Source organism: Dermacentor albipictus, chromosome 3 (assembly GCF_038994185.2).
Source record: "Dermacentor albipictus isolate Rhodes 1998 colony chromosome 3, USDA_Dalb.pri_finalv2, whole genome shotgun sequence".
Taxonomy (NCBI): domain Eukaryota; kingdom Metazoa; phylum Arthropoda; class Arachnida; order Ixodida; family Ixodidae; genus Dermacentor; species Dermacentor albipictus.
The window spans coordinates 179,781,083-179,794,852 of NC_091823.1; the positions used below are offsets into that span (position 1 = coordinate 179,781,083).

Sequence of the window (13,770 nt, forward strand, 5' to 3'; positions counted from 1 at the left end):
ACCGCCGACAAGGCCAGCCGGATTACTACAGCCAATCGAGCCTCCTTGCCGACCATTCCAGCAGATCGGGATGGACTTGCTGGGACCCTTTCCGACGTCAACAACCGGAAATAAGTGGATCGTCGTGGCGACGGACTACCTCACCCGCTTCGCTGAAACAAAAGCACTGCCGAAAGGTAGCGCAGCCGAAGTGGCGAAATTCTTTGTCGAAAACATCCTGCTGCGACATGGCGCCCCAGAAGTCCTCATCACCGACCGAGGAACGGCCTTTACAGCGGAGCTCACCCAAGCCATTCTGAAATACAGTCAGACAAGGCACAGGAGGACAACGGCTTACCACCCGCAGACGAATGGTCTTACGGAGCGGCTGAATAAGACCCTCGCCGACATGCTAGCGATGTACGTCGACGTCGAACACAAGACCTGGGATGCCGTCCTTCCGTACGTAACATTCGCTTATAACACGGCGGTGCAAGAAACAACACAGATCACGCCGTTCAAGTTGGTTTACGGCAGGAACCCGACGACGACGCTCGACGCCATGCTGCCGCACGTAACGGACGAAGAGAATCTTGACGTCGCTAGCTTTCTCCAGCGCGCCGAAGAAGCCCGACAGCTCGCCCGCCTGCGAATCAAAAGCCAGCAGAGGACCGACAGCCGACACTACAACCTCCGACGACGCTTCGTCGAGTACCAGCCCGGTGACCGTGTTTGGGTATGGACCCCGATACGCCAGCGAGGACTCAGTGAGAAGATGCTGCGACGCTATTTCGGACCCTACAAGGTCATCCGACGTATTGGCGCACTAGACTATGAGGTCGTGCCAGATGGCATTTCGCACTCACAGCGGCGCCGCGCACGATCTGAAGTGGTCCACGTGGTGCGCCTTAAACCATTTTACGGACGCTGATGAACTTCCTTAGTTTGTTGTTTTCTTTGCTACGAGTGCTTTTCTTTGTTACTTTCGTTTGTTTGCAGCATCGGGTCGATGCTTTTTAAGAGGGGGGTAATGACACGTATACTTATCTTTATCGGGCAACCACGTTTCGCCGCTTAACAACTGTAATCGCACAGCGAGGGACGCGCCTGCATGTATCCGACGTTTCTGGAAAGTTATCGACGCTTCTATCCCCGTGTTTGTTGTCGCCGAACCTTGTGTTATCTGATTTCATCGCTTGACACGAATGGTGTAGAACATTTTAGAAGGCATGCGGGTCCCAACGTTTAATCTGGAACATTCGACGATTGCTGTATAAAAGCCGACGCGCTTGACCCGCTGATCAGATTTTCGACGATCGCCGACTGTGTTCGCCGCTTTCGTTGTGCTATAAGTGTAGCCTGTTTTGTGGGCACAGGTGCGCCCAATAAAAGCTAGTTTTGTATTCTACCATACTGCTTCTTTCTTCGGCGTCACTACCACGTGACAATATGCAGAGCTCAATGACTTTGGTGCACGTTCCACTTCTGCTCTGCCACCACCTGACGAGTTGACTCCTTTCATTGCCGGTGACCTCACGAGCAACGTTCCCAACTTCTTCACGAGCTTGCCCAGTTTCGTATTTGATGTCGCTCAGCCTACTCTGGGACACACATTAACCATCAGCCACCACATCGTCACTGGCTCCAACGTATCATTGCAGCAGCGCCCATACCACGTCTCAGCCAAGGAGCGTCAAGGTCATCAGTGCACATGTTGACGACATGCTTCAGCATAGCATCATTACTCACAGTACCACCTGTGGGCATCACTGGTGGTACTGTGAGTGACGTGATGGTGCTTGGCCCAGTTGGTGTGGGCTGCTAAAGATGGCGTAACGTGACCTGCGCAACAAGTAGCCGCACCGACATCGTCACCTACCTTGTCCTGCTTCCGTTTCCGGGAGCCTCGCTTGTTTTTGCTGTTTGCCCGCGATGGGCGAGTCAGTCAAGCCATTGCCGCTGGAGTGTGTTAAATGGAACCTTAAACCGCATTAAACTGTTACCCTACTATGCGGGTCTTCCTGCGTTCAGCCCAAGCCTCACATCTGGTGCAGTCGACCCCGAACCTCTGTCAAGCCATTCAGCCACGGCAGCGCAAGAACGACGGTCAGTACGCCTCTTCAGCCGCATTCGTCATTGTACTCGCGCCCTCTCGCCGCCGAAGGCTCATTCCTGAAGATACTTCTGCCATTTTACCGCTCGTCTGTGTTCACTCTGCATCAAAAAAAAGCATGGCCGTCAGCTGAAGAGTGCCGTGAATGTGCACAACTAGCCCGGAACTAACTTGAATCCCGCGCATAACCTGTGGCTTAGCGCTCACTCGCCTAGTCTCCCGTGCGCCCAGCCTCGCTTTGCGGTGCATCATGCCAGGAATCATTTGGGAGGAGCTTGACTCAACGACCATGTCGCGGCTCGGAGTTGACCTTATCCGCGATGAATTGGCCCGACACGAGTTAGAGAGCACCGGCTCTAAGGAAGAGCTCATTCAGCGCCTCGAAGCCGACATTCACCGACGTCGTGAGGCAACGCCACGGTCAAGTGTGGAAAGGGCGGGTACTGCCGGCAACTCAGGTTTGACCCTTGATACCGCGACGCTCGAAAGTCTGGCACTTCTGTTTCAACAGCTGCCACGCCTCTCGACTACAGTTACCACACTGCCAGACCTGTCGTCATCGATTGCTTACTTTGATCAGTCTCCAGCACAAAACGTTAATGTCTGGCTCAATGACGTCCGCCGGGTACAGCAGCTTGCCGCATGGGACGACGCCACCACCCGTCTCGTTGCCGCAAGTAAACTGAAAGGCACAGCTCGTAATTGGCCCCTCGCTTTTGGAAATCACCATTCAACCTGGGAAACATGGAGCGCCGCCCTGAAGGAAACATTTTCATCGGAGCTGACCCTCATCGAATGGCAGGAACGCGTCATAAAGACCAGACAGGGCCCAGGCGAGAGCCTACAAGAGTACGCTTACGAAAGCTGCGTGTGGTTGAAAGCTGCCCCGTCACCCTTACCGACGCCCAGAAGATTGATTACCTACTACAAGGTCTTCAAGAACCACATGTCATTGCAGCCATCGTGCTAATAGGCCAGTAACAGTGCGTGACTTCATGTCCACGTGCTTAAGCCTAGACAAGTGCACTCAATGTGCCCATGACAGGGCAAGCGTAAAGCAACCGCTGCTTCCACAGAAGCCACCCCCTCGTTCATCTCAAAGTGGCAATTCAGGACGTCAGCAATATAACTTCCAGCCAACAGCTACAACAGCACAGCCAAGACAGCGCATTTCCGAGTTGCCCAAGGAACAACAGGAACGAAGATACGAAGCCATTTCTGCACAGTATAGGGCTCCAGCATTCCGGAGCGGCCAAGACATCGCACAAGCAACCTGTTACAACTGCATAGTCAGGGCATTTGGCGTCGGCATGTCCCTCGCGTAGTAACAGGGCACCACCGTCAACCGTCCCTCATGCCCAACAGCCACGGGCTTTTCACAGTATGCCTGAAAAACTTGAAGGCTCCCAACATCAATGTCCATTTTTCACGGCGGCCATTGCAGGAGTCGGAGAACATGAAGCATATCCGGACTCTGGCTCGAACGTGACATTGATTTCTAAAGCCATCCTACCTTCCGCAATGATCTTGCCATGGACTAATTTCCCTCTCGCCGTCGTTGGAGGTGGTACAGGGCTACCAGTTGAGTCCGCCCTCCTTAAGATAACTATTGGCCCTATCACTGGTTTGGTTGAGGCAGCAGTTTTGGAGAACAACGTCCTACCCCTCATTTTGGGTGAAGACTGGTTTTTGGTAGCGCGAGCCCGCTTGATCTTCCAGCCACCAGAGCCCACTCAGCTACAACATCCAGCCACGGGTGTAACGCTTCTAGCCACTCAGCGTCTGGTCCCGCGAATGGCCAATGCCGTCATTTTAGCCCGCTCAAAACTTTTTGTGCCGGCAGAAGCAACGTCACAAGACTGCCAAAATGAGAACCCTTACCTTCGCCAGAAGAGCCTCCCTGGCAAGTTTTGGCGACGAAGACAGTGCCGCTGGAAAGCAGCACTGCCACACTAAAGTCTGCACTACGGTGCCTGTGACCATTCACCCCGAACTCCCACCAGCCAGCCTAGGCAGCCAGCTCTCCCCTGAACAGCAGTCTGTCATTGCTGACATACTGGCCAAGAACAATGCCGTCTTTTCTCGCCATGAAGATGACATTGGTCATTTTACTGACACTCAACATCGCATTGATTTGCTGCCCAATACTGTGCCGTACAGCCGCAGCCCTTACAGATATAAGCTAGAAGACAGGCAATTTCTCGAAAGGCAAATTAAAAAGCTTCTTGCTCAAAATATCATCCTCCCTGCATCTGGCCCGTGGGCATTCCCAGTCGTTGTGGTGTCTCGCAGTGGAAAGAAACGCTTGTGTGTGAATTACATTCCACTTAATGAACGTACAATCAAGGTTGTGCACCCCCTACCTCTGGTGGATGACATCATTCAGGACATCGCTGGCTGCGCCTACTTCGCCACAATGGACATTAAGTGCGCCTACTGGCAAGTCAGCTTGAGACCCCAGGACTATGAGAAAACCGCATTCATCACCCACCACGGAACTTACATGTGGACCCGAATGCCATTCGGATTCAAGAATGCGCCGTCCACATTTCAGCGAGCCATGCAACTGGTATTCCAAGACCTTCAGCCTCGCCCGGATAAATGCGGCATACGAGTATATCTCGATGACCTCCTTATCTATGCAGAGTCATTCGCCACATTTGCAGACTTGATGGAAGAGGCCCTCCAGTTGCTGCACACCAGTGGACTTAAGGCCTCACTTGAGAAATGTTCCTTCGGTCTCACTTGCATCAAATTTCTTGGGTTCATCATTTCAAGCGAAGGCCATCGCCCGGATCCAGAAAGAGCAGCTGCCATGTACCGTATCGCAACTGCCCGAAACCTAAAGGAAGTCCTTTCCTGGATACAGACAGCCAGCTTTTACCGTCGATTCATCAAGGGCTTCGCCAAAGTGGTAGCCCCTCTTCAAGCTCTTGTCAAGTCGTCCACATTTCTGTGCTCCTCAGAATGCGAAAGTGCCTTCCAAGCTATTCGCTCAGCCCTTACAAAGCCACCCCTACTTGCTCATTTCAATCAATATGCAGCAACAACAGTAACCACTGATGCTTCTGGTGAAGCCATAGGAGCAGTGTTGTCACAATTTCAGGATGGCAAAGAACGTGTTATTGCCTATGCTAGCCGATCCCTCACGCTAGACGAACGCAAGCTTCACAGTAACGTGTGGGAAGGCATCGCAGTACATTGGGCAATAACAGTGAAATTTCGTCAGTATCTAATCGGAATCAAGTTCGTCCTAGTTACAGATAACTGGACTGTTGCTTGCTTCACGAAGTGTGTGAAACCATCTCGCAGATTTACTTCCATGCTCATGGACCTGGTTGAATTTGACTTCTCGGTGAGACATTTGCCTGGACGGCAGAATGTTGTAGCTGACCATTTGTCTCGACTTTCGTGTGCAGTCACACACTCCGCCCAAGCGCTGGTTACCGCTCCAGAAAAAGACCCCGAATGCAGTGCAATTCTTCAAAACCTTGCTAATGGAGATGCCCCGGCCAAGTTCAACCTAATCGACGTGCTATACCATCAGACGCCTTCAGGAACATATGCTGTTGTAGCGCCATCGTCATTGCGTCCCGCCATTCTCCAGGCACTACATGATGGTGCAGGTCACTTCGACGTCAAGCGGACTTTACACAAAGTGCAAGACCGCTACTGGTGGCTAGCTTTGGAAAAGGCAGTCAAGAGCTACGTGTAATCGTGCCAATGCTGGCAGCAGTATAACCGTCCAACCTCAAGAAGTGTTGGTTTTCTTGGCAAAATGCCAACTTCAGATGTTCCATTCTCGAGCATTGCTATCGACCACATAACTATGCCTCCCAGCAACTCATCACGGTACATACTGAACGTGATTGATTTTGCAACTCGCTTTATTGCTCCAGGAGCCGTTCTCTCAACCTCGGCACGCGAAGTTATTCAGACTTTGCCTAAAGTATTTCATTGCTATGGTGCACCTGACCACTGTCTCACAGACCATGGGTCGGCCTTTGAGTCGACAGAGTTCAAGCGGTTCATGCATAACAGCCTACCGACCTGAAGGGAATGGCCTCGTTGAACGAAGCAATGGAACATTACCTACAGTATTACGGAAAATATGTGCTTTGGAACCTTTATCATGGCCTGCAAAGCTCCATGAGGCAGCGTTTGCGGTTAATACTTCGGTGAATTCGAGTACCAGCTTTTCGGCATTCCAGTTACTCTTCAGCTACGTGCCTAAGGTTCCTCTCCAGCAACAACGGTCGCTCCGACAAACCGGCCTTGTTGAGCGCGTCCTTGATGTAACAGCGCAACGTTCAGAGGCATCTGCAAATTCAGAAGCAGCTCAAGCCTCCCGCAAACGCCACTATCATAGTACCCATCGCTCTCATAGCTTCACAGTAGGTGACCTAGTACGGATCAAACGTCAAGCGCCAGCGCCCCACGAGAAAATGGCACCGCGCTTCAAAGGGCTCTACCGTCTCATTGAGCAGTTGACTGCATCCACATTCAAGGCTTTGCGTGTGTCAGGAATGACAGCTCGCCTGCTTAACCAGCCAAGAACTGTCCATGTTTCGAAAATTAAGTTGTATGTGCCTCCGTCATCTCCTGTGGCACACCTTTCGTCCAGCCTTGAAGGGGAAACATCCGCCACTACAGTCCCTGATGATGAAACTGCCATCCACCAAACACAGCCTCAGCGCCAACAGCGTGTGCGCCACCTTCCCCGTCACTTGCGAGACTTCGTGCTAGAGTTACTATATGGACGCCAAGTTAGACCAAGGGACTTGGTCATAAGGACGGGGGTGGAATGTGAGTGACGTGATGATGTTTGACCCAGTTGGTGTGGGCTGCTACAGATGGCGCAACGTGACCTGCGCAACAAGTAGCCGCACCGACATCGTCACCTACCTTGTCCTGCTTCCGTTTCCGGGAGCCTCGCTTGTTTTTGCTGTTTGCCCGCGATGGGCGAGTCAGTCAAGCCATTGCCACTGGAGTGTGTTAAATGTAACCTTAACCCACATTAAACCGTTTCCCTACTATGCGAGTCTTCCTGCGTTCAGCCCAAGCCTCACAGTACTCGTCACAAAAAAAGTTCCATATCATTCTGCATTAACTATCATTGTCTTAATAAGATAACACGAAATGACGTGTGCCTTCTACTGCGCACTGCAAACACTCTGGACAGCTTCCAAGGCGCTGAATCCTTCTCTTTGTTGGAGTTGCACTCAGACTACCGGCAGGTCTTGAAGTCAGCAGTTTAACGCTGTAAAACCACATTCATTACTCCAGACTGTTTATACGAATTTAACGTGATGCCATTTGGACTATGCAATGCGCCTGCAACATTTGAACGAATGATGAACAATATCTTGCGCAGCCTAAAATGGAGCATGCATCTTTTTCGCTTTAGGCAAGTGTTGATATCCTTGATCAACACAACCTCCAGGAAAAAGTGATGACTGCGACCACTGCGACTTCTACGGAAAGGGTGACACCGACTTACGTAACGCTGCTAAACCCCAAGTGCCGACGGCTTTTCATGGCGACAAATTTGAAGACGTGAAAGACTGGCTGGTGGAGTTCGAGCGCGTGGCTGCGTTTAACCAGTGAGACAACAACGCCAAACTCAGGAACGTCTACTTCAGCCTCCAGGATGGTGCTTGCCCGTGGTTTATGAAATGCGAAAGTGCCCTGTCATCCTGGCCTGAGTTCCAGTGCAAGCTACTGGAGACTTAGTCCAGCACCGATGACCGGGAAAAAGCGGAGCAAGCCATGCGTTCAAAAGCCCAACGAGAGCATCACAATGTATGTGGAGGACATGACGCGTCTCTTTCAGCATGGCAATCCCAGCATGCTGGAAGAGAAGAAGGTGCGTCATCTGACGAGAGGCGTAAAGGAACAGCTCAGCTCTTTGGCGGTCTTCTTCAGAATACGCCCAAGACTGTTGCAGAATTCCTCACCGAAGCCACCGTGATGGAGAAGACGCTTCAGCAACAGTCAAACATGCAGAACCGACAAGTAAATGCCACCTGCACTCCGGATGCGCCAGTAGGCTTCGGGTGCGATGTCGCCTTGCTTTGCAAGCTGATTTGCTCAGTGGTTCGCAACGAGCTGCAGAAGCGCCACGGTTCGTCGCCACCTCCAGTCATCGCCCTTGCCAGCGTCGTACGCAATGAAGTACAGCAGGCACTGCAGGCACCTCTTTCCAGCAGTGAAGCACCACCTCTGCCAAGCGAGCTCCGGCGCAAGACATACGCAGAAACATTACTGAGCCCACCGAAGCTTTCGCCTCTACTTGACTTATGTTGCGTCGGCAGTTGCGTTGCAATCGGCGCAAGCCGCTCCGACAACTCCGCTACCGTACTTCGACGACCGCCAAACACCCGTGAGGAAATCAGAGGTTTGGCAAGTACCCGACTGATGACCACTGTGCTACCACTGCAGCGAAGCTTGTCATGTGTATCGAGAGTGCCCCTACCGACGACTCGAACTGCGGGTTTTTTTTATTGATTTGCCTCGACCTAGGTTCGGCCAAAGGCCTCCCGACATCGCAGAATTCCTCGAACAGCAGCCCAGGCCGGGCGCATCGCAGAGGCAGTCACGCTCACCTTCACCGCAGCGATATTTCCCCGCTCGTGATACCACCTCAAGGACAACGCAAGGGAGATCACCAAGTCCACGCTGAGAAAACTGACGTCAGTGACCTTCCGAAGCGGGGCCGCTAATACTCGATGCGCTGAAGACCTTGTATCATGCCAACTGCAGAACAACGAAAACACGATGACGCCAGAACCAGTTCCCATAAACAAGATTTCACTGGATATACCTGTGTTGATCGACGGCAGAAAAATGAGTGCACTTGTAGATACCAGCGCCGGTTACTCCATTCTTAGTGGCAAACTGGCGAGCGTTCTGCAAAAAGTTACGTTGCCCTGGAATGGGGCACCAGTTCGTATGGCAGCTGGCCACGTCGTCACGCCGCTTGGCTTATGCACGGCCAGAGTAGAAATTCGCAGTGCTGCTTTTCTTGCCACTTTTCTGGTTCTACGCGGGTGTTTCCACAATTTAACTTTTGGCATGGACTTTCTCTGGGAATATGGCGCCATTATTGACCTCCGCAGTGCTGCATCACTTTCTCGACACAAAGGGCAACAACACAGACTAACGCCATTGGACACAGATCCGCACTTCGTGTTTCGGACGACAGCATCACCATACCGCCGCATGTGTGTGTTCTGGTTCCAGTCAAGTCCGACGAGCTACAAGACGGTGAAGCCATTGTAGAAGGCAATATTTCTATGTTGCTGACCCAAGGTATTTGTGTAGCGCGAAGCCTTGTGGAACTTCGCGATAGCCAGACAGCGATCCTAGTTACCAACTTTACCTTTGAGCATCGGCATATTTTTCGTGGCACTGCTGTTGCCTGCGCCGAACCATCAACGGACATTGTCGAGTGCTTTACTTCTGAAATGGACACAGATGACAGTTCGCTCAAAGGCATCGATGTAAACTTTGAGCTTATGGACGACCAAAAGAGTACACTGCAGGAACTCCTGGGCAAACGCCAATCACGGAGCACCGAATAACGACATCTTCCGACGCATGCCCCATCAAACAGCCTTATCATGTCTCACCGAAAGAATGTAAGGCAATTCAAGCCCAAGTCAAGGAGACGCTAGGTGATGGTGTCATTCAGCCTTCGCACAGTCCGTGGTCCTCCCCGGTCATTCTCGTCAAGAAAAAAGACGGAACACTTTGTTTCTGTGTTGATTATCAATGCCTCAACGATATTACCAAGAAAGACGTGTACGCACTACCACATTTCGATGACTCTTTACACAGGTTGCGGCGAGCTAAGTATTTTTCGTCTCTCAATCTAAAGAGCAGTTACTGGCAAATTGAAGTAGATGAACGAGGCCGCGAAAAAACTGCTTTCGTCACTCCAGGTGGCTTTTACAAATTCAGAGCACTTCCTTTCGGTTTCTGTTCAGCACCAGCAACTTTCCAGCAAATGATGGACACCGTTCTCGTTGGTCTGAAGTGGCAAAGCTGCCTCGTCTACCTCAACGATGTGGTTGTTTTTTCGGTGACATTTGACAACCACCTGAAATGACTGCAGCAAGTTCTCGAATCCATCCAATCGGCTAACCTCAGCCTTAAGCCTCAGAAGTGTCATTTCGGTTAAAAGGAGCTGATGTTTCTGGCACACGTGATCAGCGCGGAAGGCGTTAGCCCCATTCCTGTGAGAACTGTCGCTGTAGCCACGTTTCCAACACCGACCGACAAGAAAAGTGTCCGACCCTTCCTGGACTTTTGCGCATAGTACCGGCGTTTCATCAAAAATTTTTTGAAGATGGCGGAGCTGCTGACTCGCCTCACGAGGGACGATGTGTCGTTTGTCTGGGCCTCAAAGCAACAGACTGCTTTCACTAAGCTTCAACAGTATCTGATGTCAGCACCAGTTTTGGCCCACTTTGACGAGGAGGCGAACCCGGAAGTTCATACAGATGCCAGTACATTGGTCTTGGTGCGGTGCTTGTACAACGACAAGAAGGTATTGAAAGAGTGCCCGCCTACGCAAGTCGCACACTGTCACGTGCAGAGACCAACTACACCACCATAAAGAAAGAGTGTCTTGGCGTCGTGGGGGCGCTGGCCAAATTCCGAGGTTGCCCAGTTTTTCATACAGAGCATTGTCCTATGGCATGGCACTCCATCACACGTCATCACAGATTGAGGCAAAGCCTTTGCAGCACAGTTCATTGAAGAGGTTTTTAAACTCAGCTGCATGACCCATCAAAGGACAACTGCCTATCATCCGCAGACAAAACGGCTTGGCCGAACGACTGAACAAAACGATGACTGACATGCTGTCTATGTACGTAGATGTACAGCACAATACGTGGGATGAGATACTCCCTTATGTAACATTTGTCTATAACACTGCTACGCAGGAAAGAACACGCTTCACGCCGTTTTTCCTCGTTTATGGCCGTGAAGTGCAGACTATGTTAGAAGCAATGCTGCCGTGAGACAACATCGATCTCGACCTTGCCCAAGATGTCGAACTTTTCATGCAATGCGTGGAGGAAGCCCGTCAGCTTGCCAGAGTGCACATAAAGAAACAACAGAGCACCGATGCGCACCATTACCATCTCTGCCATCGACAAGTCGAGTTCCAACCTGGTAATAAAGTTTTGGTCTGGACTCCCGTGCGCCAAAAAGGACTATCCCAGAAGCTTTTGAGTCGCTACTTCAGACCTTACAGAGTGTTGCAGTGAATTAGTGACTTGAATTACGAAGTCCTTCCTGACGTAAGCCAGCCTCCCCGAATTCAGCAACCGCAATCTGACATTGTGCATGTTGTGTGGTTCAAACTGTACTATAGCCCCCAATATTTGACGTTTTCAGTTGCTTAGGTTAGTTTTTGTTGCTGCTCGTCCCACAGTGCCTTTTGACTATATCGCACAACACAGTGATTGTGACTATGGCGTATGTGTTCGTGCCAGGCCACCTCGGCGCTCTCACGTCAAGCCTACGTATGCTTTCCTTTATTTTTATTTTGTTTAAGAGGGGGTAATGCCACATGGTGTGGCACAGCAAGGGGACTGAAGAAGAGGGGAACAAGGTTCGTCTTGGCATCGCGCGTCGACGCTTACGTTTCATAAAGTGCAAACGCCTGGATCCTCATCTAGCGTGTATACTACAGCAGGGTATACGCAACAACTTGACCTCTATCGCAACTCTTAAGTGCTGCCAACGACCTATCCTCCTGGTTTCTTGCATGTGACCTTACGCTGTCTCCTCATGTCTCTGCCTATAGGCAGGTTGCGAACGTAGTTCCCGCGCCTACAAGAGCGCCCCTCGCGGCGGCGAGCGCGGAACTGGCAGGATACGACCGGCCCGCTTGCGTTCGGAAAGCCTGTATGGGCATTGTTTCACGCGTAGCTGTTGCCTTTTCTGAGCAATGGCGAAGTGCAATACAAGCTGCTGCGTAGTGTGCTGCAACAGCACGTACACCAACTCACGAGGAACAAAGTTTTACAGGTTTCCAAGTCGACCGTACGAAGCAGAACGGCGTCAACACTGGATAGCGCTCGTCCGACAGCATAAGCTGTTTTGTGTTCCGGCGTTATGCCAAGCGCGTTAACGCTGAATTCTTTGCTTTTACAGCAATGATGGCAGGAACGGGACACCTGCAGTGCGTACGAGGATATGCAGCAAACAAAGTAATTTGTTCCCACACTGTACCTCAGTAAAGCAGTGGAACTCTTTCCCAATCCTCTCCCATTCAAAGAGCGCTAGGGCTTGCTGAGAGATTTGAGGAGGGGTTGCAGCTGTTTGAGCTGGCATACACGCTTCTGCGCCCAGCATATTAACTAAGGGGCAGTTGAGATCACCAAAATTTTTCACGGCGTAGTCTATTGGAACCTTCTTTGCACGCACTGGATAATCGCAACATAAAAGTATCGCACTTCCAGTAAATTGGGCGAAAATATTTTCCCAGCGTAGTCTAACACAACTGGTAAGCTCCTCCCCTTTTATTGTTTTTGGGGAGAGCAACGTTAGAATACCTCGGGTAGGTCTTACGAGTCGTTCGTACGCCCCACGTTCTTGGAAGAGATGTTTTGGATTCGTATTTGCCATCCTGTATGTACAGCAGGGGCGTAGCCAGGGGGGGGGCTTATGGGGCTTCAGCCCCCCCCCGAAATTTTTTCGTGCTGTCCATGCACCGCCGACCAAAGCGACCCCCGGCGCCGGAAATCACTCTGGATTTTGTCTAGAATGTCTTTTTGACGCTCAAAAAGACATTTAACCGCGAAGATTGCAAACTCGGGCTGGATTTCGTGGCAACGCCCATACACCGGGAATCGCATAACGCCAAGCAGTCCCATCCGAGCACAAAGCTTCAAGGGCGCTTTGATGGTGAGCGGGCTCGCTGCGGCATCTCACTGACGCCACGGAATCTATGGAGCGCATGGATATCGATTGCGAAACTTTATGGGTATAAATCTCATAAGCTGTTGATGTGAAAGCTGCATTGACATTTCCAAAGTTGTGCTTTAGATTTTCAATTGCGGAACTTTGCGAGTTTAATGTTGTTATAAACATTTTACGCCAAAGGTCTACTGACTTTTCTAAAGTCTTAGATCTGAACATACAACGAGACAAGTCAAATCAACACACTAGCAGACGAGTTGACAAAGCAGGGAGCGAGGTCCAATGAGACGAAGCGCTGGGGTGGTTCATTTGTGCCGTCATATCACATAAAAAAATATCAACATTTTTTTTAACCTACGCCAGAACATCCATGTCAAGACACTAAAGCCAGCCAAAGTAACTACGTTCTTATTTATTTTTTCTACTTTGACTTTTATTCGCGAGGACACCTTGAGCCTCTTCAATTTTTTTTTCTCCCTACCCTACCCGCGCGCTGCCAGAGCCAGCCAGAGCGCAATATACGTTTTTCTCGTATGGCCCCGAACACCGTGCGGTGCACTTCGGTGCGCGTTCGGTTTGCTCTGGCCGAGTGGATTTTCACCGGACAGGGTTTTGGACGCTTTCTGGCTAGCAGACGAGAAAAAAAACACAATGGTCGCTCGCCGCCATCACTGTGGGGACTCGAAGGATTGCACCGCATTCCTTGAGCGGAACCTTTCCGAAAAGTCTTGTTTCGCCGC

General features: G+C 51.0%; 1 protein-coding gene and 1 pseudogene across 4 annotated transcripts in view; one reads left to right on the forward strand and one right to left on the reverse strand.

Annotated features, from left to right (window-relative positions):
* LOC135916715 (spliceosome-associated protein CWC27 homolog) overlaps positions 1 to 13,770 on the reverse strand; it is a 315,399-nt gene that overhangs the window by 22,599 nt on the left and 279,030 nt on the right. The gene's annotated exons all lie outside the window — the stretch shown is intronic.
* LOC135916701 (uncharacterized) lies at positions 2,343 to 3,073 on the forward strand (annotated as a pseudogene).